Consider the following 15,335-nt stretch of genomic DNA (forward strand, 5'->3'; position numbering starts at 1 on the left):
AATGGTTTTGTCGGGAAGGAGAGCTGCCATCGCATCACCGTAATAATGGAGAGGTGGGTGTCCTTGTGATCCAGAACCGCAGAACGCAGAGCCTGAAAAGAAATGAAAGCTGAAAGCGGGCAGTTTTCTCCACTGGACCAGCCTTCCTGGGCACCATGGTGCCTAAGGGAACAAGGCTATGACCCGTTTAAAGATCTGGACCATATAGCAGGATACAAAGGACATCACCTCTCGGGGAAACAAGACGACAACCTGATTCATTTAGAGAAGACAAAACAAGGTCCTGTTAAAGAAGGAAAAGCATCTACATTTCGGAACAACTGAGCTGTATCTAGAAAGCTCCGTATGATTGCTGGCTTATTTGCCATCTATTGATATTCCCATCCCCGTCAGCCAATACTTGAGAACGCTTTCTGGCATATGTCACGAATGGCATTTCAGGCTCAGAAAATGTGATAAATGGTGATATTTGGTGATCGGCTTTCCGGATTTCTCTATGATGCCTGCTGTGCGGCGGTTCAAATGGAGATCCTAATCCAGATGCTAACACAGTATGTCTGTTGCAGAATTGTGTTTGTGGACCTTCCCCTTCTGTTTTACTTAAGACAAGACAGTTCTGGTGCTGTGACAGTCCTTGCAAGGACAGTGAACAGGACAGGTCAGTCGGGTATAGTTCCCAGGTTTCGGATTAGAAACCTAAGCCAACCCATCTGGGATCTTAGCCTAGCGTTAACTCAACGTCTGTGAGATCCAGCCTCCCTGTATGTAAAAATGCGATTAGATGAGGGAAGGGGTTCTCAAAGCATGGTCTGGGGAGATCCTTGAGACCCTTTCAAGGGCACTCAAGGTCAAAGCTGTTTTGTAATGCTAAGACATCATTTGCCTTTCCCACAGATAATCTTTCATGTGTGTTACTGTAACAGAAGAAATCAGGCAGGCCGTGGATAAAACTCTCTTCCATTGGTTTATCTCAAATACACTTGGTGGGGGAATTCATTGAGATACCTCTTCAGGCTCGTATTTCCCCAAGCAGATGTTTTATAGCTTCAAAAACTTATCACAGACCTGTAGAGTTTTTCCATAGCTGCTAAATTTTTGGAAGACAGACTCATAAAGAGCTTGTAAGCCTTTTTGTTTGTTTTAAATTCACCCAATTATACATGACGGTTTATTTCAGTGGAAAGAAAAAATTACCTGGGGGCTTTCTTATATAAAAAAGGTAAAAAGAAAAGTGCTGTTAATATAAACATACCTACCCCAACACCTGGCATCCAGTAATCACTCAGTAAATATTTCTCCAAATGAGCAGATGAATGCAGCAGGATTTACCCTTAAGTAAGCAGTCAATTCTGAGATGGTTTGAGAATTGCCTTTAATAGAAAGAAAACTAATGAGGACTACTAGCAAAATCCTCTTAAAATTAAATGTCAGTGCCTGAAGTGCACTTCCCTCTGCCAGGACACAGGGGAGTCTAAAGTAGCTCTTCATTTATTTGCTAGATCAAGCCCTGAGGGCTCCTTTATCCTATGATAAGCAAGGACCACATCCTAGCAAAGGTCTTGCCAGCGGAGCTTGATGTGAACTTGGCCTCCCTTAGCTCCACTTAGAAGAGACTGGTTCTTTGATATCTGCGCTGCCAGCTTTCTTTCAAACAAGACATATGTTCTCAGGTGAAATCTCGTCTTCTTTGGGCCACCAAGGATGATGTCAACTGGAGAGTGTGGAGAAGGAAAGTTCAGGGAGTCATCTGTATAGGAGAAATCAGGCTTCTTACAACAGAAAACCAACACATATTGATGCTGCCTCTGTGTGGTTTTTAAATGAGATTATTTGTGTTGTACTGGGAAGTCAGAGTGTACCTGAGTAGTGTTTAAGTATTTGGGATTTTGCATAATAATACTGCTGAACAGCTCTGTATGCAACAACATTTATGAGAACAATTCATGGGCACCAGGGACGAAGCAGAAGCCAGCCAGCCGATCTGATCTCCGGCTTCAGGTTGACTTCATACCCCTGTCTTCCACTCTTTTTCTTTTTTTATTCTTTCCGGATTCACTTTCCATCTATTGTTTGAGGATTCCCCAAACAACATTATCTACAGCTCAGACCTTTGTTCTAAGCTCCAGACCCAATCACACATGAGTCATTGCTGCACGAGACTTTCCACGTCCTTCCGCATTTCCTCTTGTATTCTTCTCACGGAATGACTGCTCTCTGCCGAATGCACGAAGTAGATGCCCTCTCCCCACAATAAACCGCCACTCTTTCCTGTCTGTTCTGTTTCTCTCATGTCTTTGTTTAATGGTTAAGATGGCAACATTTATGTTATATATATTTTGCACCTTTAAAAGACTAATAATGTTATAAACCAAAAAGCATTAAATTGTGCATTTTTTTCCAGTATAATGAACATGCAGTATTATGTCAGCCTCAGGCGTGCAATATAGGTATTCGACAATTCTATACCTTACTCAGTGCTCGTCATGGTACGTGTACTCCTCATCCCCATCAGCTGGGTCAGCCATCCTCCTACCACCCACCTCCCCTCTGGTAACCATCACCTTGTTCTCTGCAGTGAAAGTCTTGGTTTCTCTCTCTTTTTTTTCTTTGTTCGCTTATTTCTTAAATTCCACTGGTGAGTGAAATCATACGGTATTTATCTTTCTTGGACTTATTTCACTTAGTATTATACTCTCTAGATCCATCCATATTGTTGCAAAGGGCAAGATTTCATTATTTTTTTATGGCTGAGTAATATTCCATTCTGTGTATACACACACACACACACACACACACACACACACATCTTTATCCACTCATCAGTCAATGGACATTTGGACTGCTTCCATACTTTGGCTATTATAAATAATGCTGCAATAAACATAGGAGTGCATATATCTTTTTGAATTAGTGTTTCCATTTTCTTTGGCTAAATACCCAGTAACAGAATTACTGGATCATATGGTGATTCTATTTTTAATTTTTTAAGGAACCTCCACACTGTTTTCCACTGTGTGGAAATGGTTGTGCCACTTTGCATTCTTACAACCAGTGCACAATGATTCCTTTTTCTCTATGTTCTTGCCAATACTTGTTTCTTGTTTTTTGTTTATATTAGCCATTCTTTTTTAAGTTTATTTCTTTTGAGAGAGATGACGAGAGTGTGAGTGGGGAGCGGGGCAGAGCAAGAGGGAGAGAGAATCCCAAGTAGGCTCTGTGCTGGCAGCCCATGGGGCTCGAACTCACAAAACCGTGAGATCATGACCTGAGCCAAAACCAAGTGTCAGACACTTAACCAACTGAGCCACCCAGGTGCCCCTATATTAGCCATTCTGACAAGTGTGTAGTGATATCTCACTGCAGTTTTGATTTGCATTCCCCTGGTGATTAGTGATGCTAGATAATGTCCTAGAAACATATAACCTCCCTGAACTAAATCAGGAAGAAATAGAAAATTTGAACAGACTGAGCATCAGCAATTAAATTGAAGTAGAAATCAAACAACTCCCAGCAAACCAAAGTCCAAAACCAGACGGCTTCACAAGGGAATTTTACCAAACATTTAAATAAGAATTAATACCAATTCTTCTCAAACTATTCCAAAAAATAGAAAAGAAAGCTTCCAAATTCATTCTTTGAGGCCAGCATTATCCTGATACCAAAACCAGATAAAGACACTACAAAAAAAAAGAATTATAAGCCAATATTTCTGATGAGCAAGCTAATATCATCATCAATGGGGAAAAACAGAGCTTTTCCTCTATGGTCAAGAATAAGATAGTGATGTCCACTCTTAACACTTTTATTCAACACAGTCCTGGAATCCTTAGCCACAGCAATCAGACAAGAAAAAGAAATAAAAGGCATCCATATCAGTAAGGAAGAAGTAAAACTGTCACTATCTGCAGATGACATGATACTATATGGAAAACCCTAAAGACTCCACCATAAAATCTCTCAAGCCTCTGAATCCTTCATCGCACTGTCCCAGCTGCCTTCCCCCTGGTCCAGGGTTTCCTCACATTTTCCCAAGACTGTCCCCGCAGCCTTAGCGCTCTTAATGACTGCCTGGAGATGTTTTCATGCCAATCCCGCAGAAACGGAATTTTCAGTGACAGAGAAATGAGTGATGTCGGGTGAAGGGGAACAGAATACACCACCCCAAAATATGCCATTTTGGCACGCTGATTATTTTAAATTCAAGCCACTTAAGAATCGGCCAGTGCGAGAAGGATACTCTGGCCCTCTTCTGTCCCCCCTGCAAGCAGGAAACAAATCTCCCACGTGAAAGGTACCCTCCCTGCACCAGGAGGAAGAGAAACATCCTTATCACCGGAGAGAAGGAATTTAGGGCCAAGAAGGCTATCTACACAGCTTTTATTGCTTCTTCATTAATTTGCCACCCCTTTGTCTTGTAAAACCATCAGAAATTTATTTTTTCTTTTTCTAAAGGGTATAATAACTTTCTGCTTTAATCACTTCTTGGAGACTCAAATTTTTATGGGCTCCTGTATGTATGAAATTAAATTTGTTTTCCTCCTGTTAATCTGATTTATGTCAACCTAATTATTAGCCAGCCCAACAACCTAGAAGGGAAGGAGGGAAAATATTTCCTTCCCTACACAGGTCATTGACTTTATGGATAATTTTGTGAAAAATAAAGCTGTCTGTCGACCATTAAAAAAAATACACATACAAACAAATAAACATAAAAGCCACTATGCTAAGTAGAAGAAGCCAGTGACAAAAGACCACTTATTATATGATCCCATTCTTAGGAAATATCTGGCCTAAGCAAATCTAGAGACAGACAGCAGATGAGTAGTTACCAAGGGCTGGAGAATGGGGGAACGGGGGAATTTCTTTTGAGGTGATGAAAATGTTCTAAAATTAGATTATGATGGTAGTTGCACAACTCTGTAAATACACACAAAAAAAACCTGAATCATATATTTCAAAAGGGTAAATTTTGTAGTATGTGAATTATATCTCAATAATGCTTATTTTTAAAAAATGAACTTTTTAAGGAAAAAAAAGACTTGTTTTCAACCAAGGAACAACAATCTAGCCAATGATAAGGGAATTAATTGTTGGGCTCTAGCACAGGGGATTATACTTAATTTATGATTTATTTAAGGGTGATAATATTAGCATTTACCTTCCCAGAGCAGAAATGATCTCCCTATCAGTACCAATTTGACAATGGGCAATTTTAATATCTAGTCAATTTTTTTGTCTCTTAAGCTTTGGAAGGTCTGACTACTTGGGGATTCCATTAGGTGTGCATCTTACCGACACGGAAATACTACAGTGGATCATTCAGACCTGTCATGATGGCTAAGAAAAGCAGGAAAGCAAAAGGTGGCTCTAAAAGGTGTGCTCTCGGGTGCTTGGGTGGCTTAGTCGGTTAAGCGTCCGACTTTCACTTAGGTCATGATCTCGCGGTTCGTAGGTTCAAGCCCCGCGTCGGGCTCTGTGCTGACTGCCAGCTCAGAGCCTGGAGCCTGTTTCAGTCTGTGACTCCCTCTCTCTCTGACCCTCCCCTGTTCACGCTGTCTCTCTCTCTCTCTCCTAGAAATAAATAAAACATTTAAAAAAATAAAAAATAAAAGGTGTGCTCAGCATAAGGCACTGACAGACAGCACATCAGCAGTGTTGATAACAATGACTACAGCTCTGTCCTGACAGGTGGAAGTCCTCTGGGAGAAATTCATGAGAAGAAGGAATGAAAGATTCGTTTCTGGAGAAAAACATCCTCAGGCATTCAGTCATTCGTATCCTGGCACACTCACCATTTATTTTTGAGAAAACAGACTATAAACCTGTATGTTCTTGGAAGCACCAGGAGTTTTCTCTCTCCTCCTGGGTCTCCAACTGTAACTTCGTCTTTTCTCAATCAGTTGTTGAGCTCAAATCACTTCCTTCAGCAGATTACCCGGTGTGTGTTCCAGCTGCAGTCACGTGGCACATACACGGACTACGAGTGTCTGAGAAGGCAGGTCCCCAGTCCCCAGGCTGTGCTCACGCTCAGGAAGAGAGCGGTGGTGCTCCTGGAAGCTGATACCAACAAGCTGATGACCTGTGGGTGTCTCCCACGTTTTCAGGTATTTTCAGATAGATATTTAGATACTCTCATCCTTCCCCCTCTACTCCAGGAAATAAGTGGCAGATTAGAAAAACATTCAACGCCCCAAGCCATCAACGGTCTGTCGTTTGCCCTATGAATCAGCAGACTGTGGAGACAGAACGCTTCTCTGGAAACCAGGATTCCAGATGTAAGACGAGGAGGCACACGGGGAAGGCCCACAGTGTGTCAAAGTCAAAATCACTCAGGTCTTTGTTAAATCCCACCTACCACCAAAGGCAAGGAATACACGGGAAGGCTCTTGTGCAAATAAACTAAGCAGACTTTTAACAGTCCTACACAAATGTCAGCAGCAGCTTCCTTTTCGTATGTATCCTATGAAGTCACTTCTCCCTGCATGTCGGTATCTGGGGGCTACTAGAGGCTAGTGTCTGGAAGGGACTAAGTGCATGTATACATGTGCTGAGACTCCCCAGCTCTTTGTCTCTTTGAGTCTCAGAGCTCAGAGTCAGGCTTTTACCCCAGACAAGAGATCCATTGCCTTTTCTGGGGAATCTGCTCCAGCCAAGAAGACAAGAGAGCAGGACAGCCAAGGAGTTCCCAAACTCGGCAACTCAGCTGGATGGCCCTTCTCTAAAGCTCAGATAACTCCATCCACGTGCACATTCTCTATCAATGTCACGGTTGATCTGTGGTTGTCAGAAAACAATCCCAGATTATCAGACAGCTGAAAAACACTTCTAATAAGAAATACAGAGGCCTAATGTAAAAAAATAGAAAAAAAAAAAGGCAATTAGAGAAAACAGAGCCTAGGTGTAAAGGGAAAAAAAAAACTCCCAAAAGCTATCACTAACTGCATAAGAAAGCTAAACAAGAAACAAGAAAATATGTTACATAAAAGTAACACTCAAAGGACAGCAATAACAAAGAATTCTTGAAAATTAAAAAGATGAAAAACAATGGGAGAACGGAAACACAAAACTGAGGGAATATCCTGTAAGGGAAGGCAAGAAAAATAAAGAGATGGATAACAGGAAATAAAAGATAAAAAAATGAGAGGGTCAGTCCAGGGGTCCAACCCCCTAAATCCTAGGAATACCGAAAGCAATAGAGAAAGCAGAGAGCAAGAATCAGCAGGGAAGTAATTCCAGGAAATTTATCAAAATCAAAGGTAATGCATGTGAAGACTCAAAGGTATTACAGAAAATTCAAGAAAATAAAAGAATATTATCTCAAGTAATACTGTCACATAATTTCAGAACACCAGGAACAAGAAAAAAATCCTACTGTCTTCCACATGGGGAACAGTTTTTTTCCCAAAAACCCGGGAATCAGAATGACATCATGTCTCTCAATAACACCACTGGGTATAAGAGGCCACAGAGGAATGTCTTCAAAACCCTGATGCAAAGAGGATTCCCAACCCAAACTAGTAGATCCAGATAAAACATCATTCAAGTGTTAGGACAGTGTATAGACATTTTTGGACATGCAAAGTAACAGGAAGTAAGAAAACAATACCTCCCGTGCACAATTTTCAAGAAGCTCTCAGAGGATCCTCCAGCAAGCGGAGAGAATAAGCTGAGAAAGAGGAAATCAGGAAAAAAATAAGAAACAGATTATCCTACATCAGAGTGGGTAAGGGAATCCCCAAGATTCTGGTGAAGAGAAATCCTAGATGGCAGCTACCGCCCCCCAGGACAGAGTTCAGGCGGTCAAGGAACAGAACAGGTGGGAAGTCTCTAACAGGACCCCTTTAGGGAGATGGAACAGAACACCTCAGGGCTCTAATGTCTTCAGGGGAGATTTGATGGAAGAATATGGAGTTTTATTAGTAAAATGACAGATGCATTTAAAAAATGAAATATTGGGGCACCTGGGTGGCTTAGTTGGTTAAGCGTCTGACTTCGGCTCAGGTCATGATCTCATGGTTTGTGGGCTCGAGCCCTGCATCAGGCTCTGTGCTGACAGCTTGGGGCCTGAAGCCCGTTTCAAATTCTGTGTTTCCCTCTCTCTGCCCCTCCCTGGTGCGCACGCTCGATCTCTCTCTCTCTCTCAAGAAATAATATAAACATTAAAAATGTTTAAATAAAATATCAAGTTTGGTTTAACTTCAAAGAAAACAAAAGTTGTGTCAACAAAGACAAATACACAAGGTTTAACATTAGCAGTAGTATAAATGTGAACTCTGTGCTATTTTATTTTACAATTTTGCTATATTTGCTATACTTTTGCTATATTTCTAAAATCATTTCAAATGAAAAAGTAGTAATAGTACATGTGGCAGACAGTCTCTAAAATGGTCCCTGTATGAGTCTGCTCAGGCTCCCGGAACAAAATATCACAGGCTGCAGGGCTTACACAACAGGTATTTCCTTATCTCTCACATGTCTGGAGGCCAGAAGTCCAAGACCAAGGTGCCACCAGGTTTCTGCCCCTGGCTGTACATGACATCTTCTTGCTATGTCCTCACAGGGCAGAGAAAGAAGAAAATCTTCCATGTCTGTTCCTCTTCTTATGAAAGTCCTATCACATTAGAGCCCCACCATCATGACCCCCTCTAACCCTAATTACCTCCCGAAAGAGCCCCTCTCCAAATTCAGTCATGTGGACATTAGGGCCTCACCTATGAATGGGTGAGGGGAGAGGCCAGTATTGGGTCCATAAGTGCCCACAATTACCCAGCCTCTAGTTACTCCTGCCCTTGTGACAGCCTGTGGCACAGAGCAACAGGTGGCCCCGTGACCCCACCTCCTGGTGGTCACATCCCATGCGATCCCCTCCCCTTGACTGTGGGCGGCACCTGTGACTTGCTTCTAGCCCGGAGAACACAACAAAGATGCCGTAATGAGTGTGATTACGTCATGTTAAGATTGTAGTGCCCACCACCCTCCTACACCGTTGGTGGGAATGTAAACTGGTGCAGCCCCTCTGGAAAACAGTGTGGAGGCTCCTCATAAAGTTAACACTAGAACTCCCCTAGGACCCAGCAATGGCACTGCTAGGAATTTACCCAAGGGATACAGGAGTGCTGATGCATAGGAGCACATGTACCCCAATGCTCACAGCAGCACTCTCCACAATAGCCAAAACAGGGAAAGAGCCTAAGTGTCCATCAACGGACGAATGGATCAAGAAGATGTGGTTTATCTATACAATGGAATACTACATGGCAATGAGAAAGAATGAAATCTGGCCATGTGTAGCCAACATGGATGGACCTTGAGGGTGTCATGCTGAGCAAAATAAGTCAGGCAGAGAAGGACAGATACCATATGTTTGCACATATAGGAGGATTAGGAGGAACTTAACGGAGGACCGTGGGGGAGAAGAAAGGGGGAAATGGTGGGGGAAAGGGAGAGAGGCAAACCATGAGAGACTCTTGAATGCTGAGAACAAACTGAGGGCTGATGGGTGTGGGGGGGGAGGGGGGAGATGGGCATGGAGGAGGGCACTTGTGGGGATGAGCACTGGGTGTTATATGGAAACCAACCTGACAATAAACTATTTGTAAAAAAAACACAAAAAACAAAAACCTATAAAACATATTCTTCACAAAAAAAAGAAAAAAAAGAAAAGAAAATGGCCATAAGGTGGTTTCTACACTTTTCCATCAAAAAAAAAAAAAAAAAAAAAGATTGTAGCGCCCACCCATCTTGCTGGACTCTCATCACTGGCTTTGAGGGAGCGAGCAGCCATGCTGGGGGGCCCCGAATGACAAGGACATGTGGGTGTCCTGGAGGAGGTAAGGGTGGCCTCCAGCAGGGAGCCAGCAAGAGACCGAGGCCTTCAGTCCTGCAACCACAAGGCACTGAGTTCTGCCAACAACGTGGATGAGCTTGGAAATGGACCCCTTCCTGGCCAAGCCTCAGAGGAGGCGGCAGGTCTGGCCGACCCCTTCACCGCGGCTTCGAGACCCTCAACGGAGGGCACAGCTCAGCCACGGCCAGACTCCTGACCCACAGAAACCCGGCGATAATAAATAAGCTGGTTTCGCAGTAGCAGACCACACAACCCGTCCTCTTAAAGGCGGACGGGCCGTGTTCTAATGACTAAGCTACAGCAGAAGTGATGGAGTGTCATTTCTGAGATCAGGTGACAAGCAGACTGACTTCTGTCCTGCTCTCTCCTTCTTCCCTGAGGGGAGGCACCTGCCATGTCATGATCTGCCTTCTGGGAAGGCCCAGGCGGCAAGGAGTTGACACATCCTGCTCGTACCACGTGAGTGAGTCTGTAAACAAATGCCTCCTGGGTTGGTGCCTGAGGTGACCGCAGCCCGGCCAGCAGCCTTGATGGCGGCGTGGGAATGAACCAAAGTCCCCGGTGAGTCACACCTGGGCTCCTGACCGCAGACACGGCACGAAGGTAACTGTCTAGGGGTTTAAGCAGCTAAGCTGTGAGGTCATGGGCCCTGCGGAAATCGACAGCGAGTGTGTTAGACTGCACGGCCCAGCCCGTTTACAGACCTGGTCCCCTGAACACGGAATGAGAACCTGACCTGAGCGAAGATCCGGGATGGCAAGGCCAGGCCCCAGCTGGAAGGTGGGGGGAGAGAGGAGAGCCCCCAGTTCTGCACAGAGAGGCCAGCACGGTGCCGAAAACAAGAAGACAAAGTAGAAATAAAAGTAAAACCAGTGAGAGTGACAGCCTCTGAGGCAGAAGGGCCAGGGAGAGCGGCCGAGCGACCGGTAAACTTCACCTCTTGAAACTTGGTGAACGTGTAACCCGGATAAAAACAGAGGCTTAACGAGATTTCCTCGCCACACAATTCAAATGTGATTTTTTTGTTTCTTTTTGTCTCCTTTGAATTCCTTGTTCTGTCTTCCACAGAGTAGAGGCTCTGGGCGGCTTTCCTGATAAATTTTCCTTTTGTTTTGACCCGCGCCAGGGTTCACTCAACCTTTCCTAATGTTTACAACCTCAAATTTTTTCACTCTGTATCAAAACTACTGTTTCTTTTCCTTTTTTTATTTTTTATTTTTTTTAATTTCTGAGAGAGAGATAGCACGAGCAGGGGAGGGTCAGCGAGAAGGAGATACAGAATCTGAAACAGGCTCCAGGCTCTGAGCTGTCAGCACAGAGCCCGACACGGGGCTCAAACCCACGAACTGTGAGATCATGACCTGAGCTGAAGTCGGACGCTTAACCAACTGAGCCACCAGGCGCCCCTCAAAACTACTGTTTCCTTAAATCCCATATCCTTTCATTGTTTTTCCTTTCCTTTGGCTCTGTGTGTGTGCACATGTGCATGTGTATATGTGCTCCTGTGTGCACTTGTGCATGTGTGCACTTGTGTGTGTGCACTTGTGTGCACTTGTGCATGTGTGCACTTGTGTGCACTTGTGCATGTGTGCACTTGTGTGTGCTTCTGTGTATATGTGCTCGTGCGTGTGTACATGTGTGCAGCTGTGCATGTGTGCGCACCTGTGTGTGCATGTGTGTATGTATATGTGCTCGTGCATGCCCTTCTGCCTGTGTGCACGTGTGCACATTTGTGTATATGTATATGCGCTCGTGTGTGCCTGTGTGTATGTGCATGTGTGTGCATGCTTGTGCATATATATGTGTTCGTGTGTGTGCTTATGCATGTGTGCAGCTGTGCGCTTGTGTATATGTGCTCATGTGTGTGCACATGTGTGAGCTAGTGCATTGTATATGTGCTGTGCATGTGCTTGTGTGTGCATGTGTGCGCACTTATACATGTGTATATGTGCTTGTGCATGTGTGCCAATGCGTGTGTGCACGCATGTGCTAGTGCACGTGTGTGCTCATGAGTGTGCTTGTGCGTGCGTGCACGTGTGTGCTTGTGTGTGTGCTTGTGTGTACATTTGTTTGCATGCATGTGTGCACTTGTGCATATGTGTATGCATGTGTATGTGTGTGTGCACATGTGTTCCACACTTGGCCCTTTCCACTTTTTCCTTTTGTTCCTAACGAAATAGGAAGTACCGTTGGATTTGTTGAGTCTCCACATCCAGCCAGGGCCCCTGCGCCTGACACACAGAAGGTACTCAATACCTGTCATGTAAATGAATGAGCCTCCAATCTGAGCACATAATCCACCAAAGAGGCCTGGAAAGCTCCAGAATTGGTGAAGCTGAAAGACAAGGGGCGAGGGGAAGCACTCGTGAGTGACTGTGGCTGTTAGGCTCAGAGGCCAGCCCCACGACGCACACCAGGTAGCAAGAAGCTAATGGCCGAGAGAGCAGACAGGCGGCCAGGACCGCAGCCAAAAATGTGTCATGGCCCATGGTCAGCACCAGCCAGGAGTCAGCTGTGCGGTATCAGTCAGTACTCATCACTAAAGATGGGATCCACTCCCCCAAAACAAACAAATAGCACGCCAGGGCAAGGGAGGGGGGCCAGTGAGGTGGAGGAAGGAGCCTCCAGAATGACAGAACTTGACTTCTGCTCAGGGTGGTGCTGACGATCAAAGCCAAAGGAAACTCTCCCCAGCAAGCCAGGCAAGTTCTTGTTTGTTTGGGCCCTCAGACTGCTGGGAATTGGTGACTCTCTTCTTTTTTTTTTTTTTTAAACGTTTATTTATTTTTGAGAGACAGAGACAAGAGTGTGAGTGGGGGAGGGACAGAGAGAGAAGACGACACAGAATCCAAAGCAGGATGCAGGCTCTGAGCTGTCAGCACAGAGCCCAACGCGGGGCTCGAACTCATGAGCCACGAGATCATGACCGGAGCCGAAGTCAGATGCTTAACCAACTGAGCCACCCAGGCGCCCCTGGGTGACTCTCTTCTTAATGAGTTCTGAGGTTCATACCCTGAAGAGAACTATTTAATTTCAGGGAGCTGCAAGAGACCCCAGAAATCCTCTCTCTAGTCCAGAGCCTTTCACGTTATTTGATTACTATCTGCCTGTGACTCTAAGCACCAGCTCCTGGGATGCAGAGACCTTGTCTGTTCATTGTCTGTCAATCCTCACTGATTCCGGAGCACCATGCTCAGTGCCAGGAACGCAGGAGGTGCCCAGTAAATACTGAACAAATGAACGAATGAATGACTGAGATTTCCTGGAAAGCTTGTGATGGTTAGTTTTATATATCAGCTTGACCAACCACAGGTACCCAGATTAAACATTTATTTTGGGGTATCTCTGAGGGTGTTTCTAGAGGGGATTAGTATTTGAATCTGTGGACTCAATAAAGCAAACAGCCGTGGCCCCGTGGCCATGGGCCTCCTCCAATCTGTGAGAGCCCGAATAAAACAAAAGGGAGAGAAGAGAGAAATGCCCCCCTTTTCCCTGCCTCATTGTCTGAGCTGGAACCTCATCTTCCTCGGCCCTTGGACTGCACATCATACCGTCAGCTCCTCTGGTGGTCAGACCTTCCGGCTCAGACTGAATTACAGCACTGGCTTTCCAGGGTCCCAGCTTGCAGAAGGCAGACTGCGGGACTTCCCAGCCTCTGTAATGGCATGAGACAATCCTCGTAATAACCCTCTCACTAATACAGATACAGATGATAGATACAGGTGTGTGTGTATCTTATGTGTGTGCGTACATGCTGGGTCTGCTTCTCTGGTGAACCTCGAGAAATTAATCTAATACAGTACCAACGGGTTTGTTAGCAGGAATCCTGGCTGGATATTTTGACTTTTGGAGAAGATTGTTATGGGTTTTTTAATGTTTATTTAGAGAGAGAGAGAGAGCATGTATGAGTAAGGGAAGGGGGAGAGAGGAAGAGTAAGAATCCCAAGCAGGTTCCGCGCTGTCAGCACAGAGTCCAATGCGGGGCTCAAAGTCATGAACCATGAGATCATGACCTGAGCTAAAGTCAAGAGTCAGATGCTTAACTGGTGGAGCCACCCAGGCTCCCCAAGACCGTCTCCTTAGCAATTTTTGACGGGAAGAGAGTAACCCAAGCATTCCACTACTCCATCTGCAAGGGATCAGACTCTGGGGGACGGCACAGGCTGGAAGGTGACCACCCACAACCCCGAATTACCTCCAACGGAAGTCTCGGGACCCCTGGGTGACAGCAGGCCTGGGCTTGCCTCCTCGGCCGTTTCCTCTCTGCTGGCTGAAACTGCACTCCTCTTGTTAGGGTCAATTATGTGTGTGCCAGCTTGAGGTGACCTCCCTACAGAACACTGATCCGACTCCTGTGATGCCAGACCCCAGCAGAGAGCTTTCAGGAAAGGAGACAAAGCTGGCGAACAGACAGCTAAGTGCCCTTTGAGACATCACAGTGGGCTCACTTGCAGAACACTTTTTTTTTTCTTAATTTAAGAGCAGGAGAGAGATGGAGAGCATGTGAGTAGGGGAGGGGCAGAGAGGGAGAGAGAATCCCAAGCAGGCTACACACTGTCGGCAGAAAGCCTGATGTGGGGCTTGAACCCATGAGCCATGAGATACATCACGACCGGAGCCAAAACCAGGAGTCAGACGCTGAGCTGACAGAGGCGCCTGGGCGCCCCTCCAGCACACTTTTAGGACTGAACAGGAAGTAGATGTGCCCTCTCCTTTCCACATTGCACCATGAGCCTATGTATCATCTATTCAGGTGACAAATACCCTTGGTGCAACTACCTAACTAGCTAGCCTGGATTTATAAAAATGGGGGATTTTAATGCAATAATTTACTCTCATCAGAGGCTCTAAATAGGATAATTATAGCTATGGTTTACTGAGCACATACTATGTGCCAGGTACTATGCTGGGTATGTTTATCCTCTATGGTTATCTCCAAATCTCACTGCAAGAAAGGTATCCCCATTACTGCGATTAATGAAGGATAGAACTGAGATTTCAGCAAACTTGAGTATTTTACGCAGACAGAGCTCAGTGCCTGCATGTGGCAGAACTGGAACTCAAACCCAGGGCGAGAGATGTGCCCGAGAGACAGATTACCGGGGTCTGGATCCTGGATCAGCCACAAACAGACGATGTGCCCAGAGCGAGTTCCTGGACCTCCGGACTCCCACCCCGCATTCCTAAGGAGGAGATAAGAACGAGAGGGCCATCCCAGGATGAGGGAGATGATCCAAAAATAGCACTCAGAAGACTATTTCAGGTATGAAGCAAATTCTCCATAAATGGTAACCACCGTAATTAAAACACAGTGCTGCCCTTTAACACACACACACACACACACACACTTAACACCATTCACAGCTTATCTGCAGAATGCAGTCAGGCCTTCATTAACATGCAGGCTGCATTCATCCAATCATTATCCATGACCCACGTCTAGCAGTGAAACAAATGAATACTTTAGACCTTAAAATAGCTGCACAGT

This window comes from Crocuta crocuta, unplaced genomic scaffold, assembly GCF_008692635.1.
Source record: "Crocuta crocuta isolate KB4526 unplaced genomic scaffold, BGI_CrCroc_1.0 scaffold32, whole genome shotgun sequence".
In the NCBI taxonomy this organism is placed as follows: domain Eukaryota; kingdom Metazoa; phylum Chordata; class Mammalia; order Carnivora; family Hyaenidae; genus Crocuta; species Crocuta crocuta.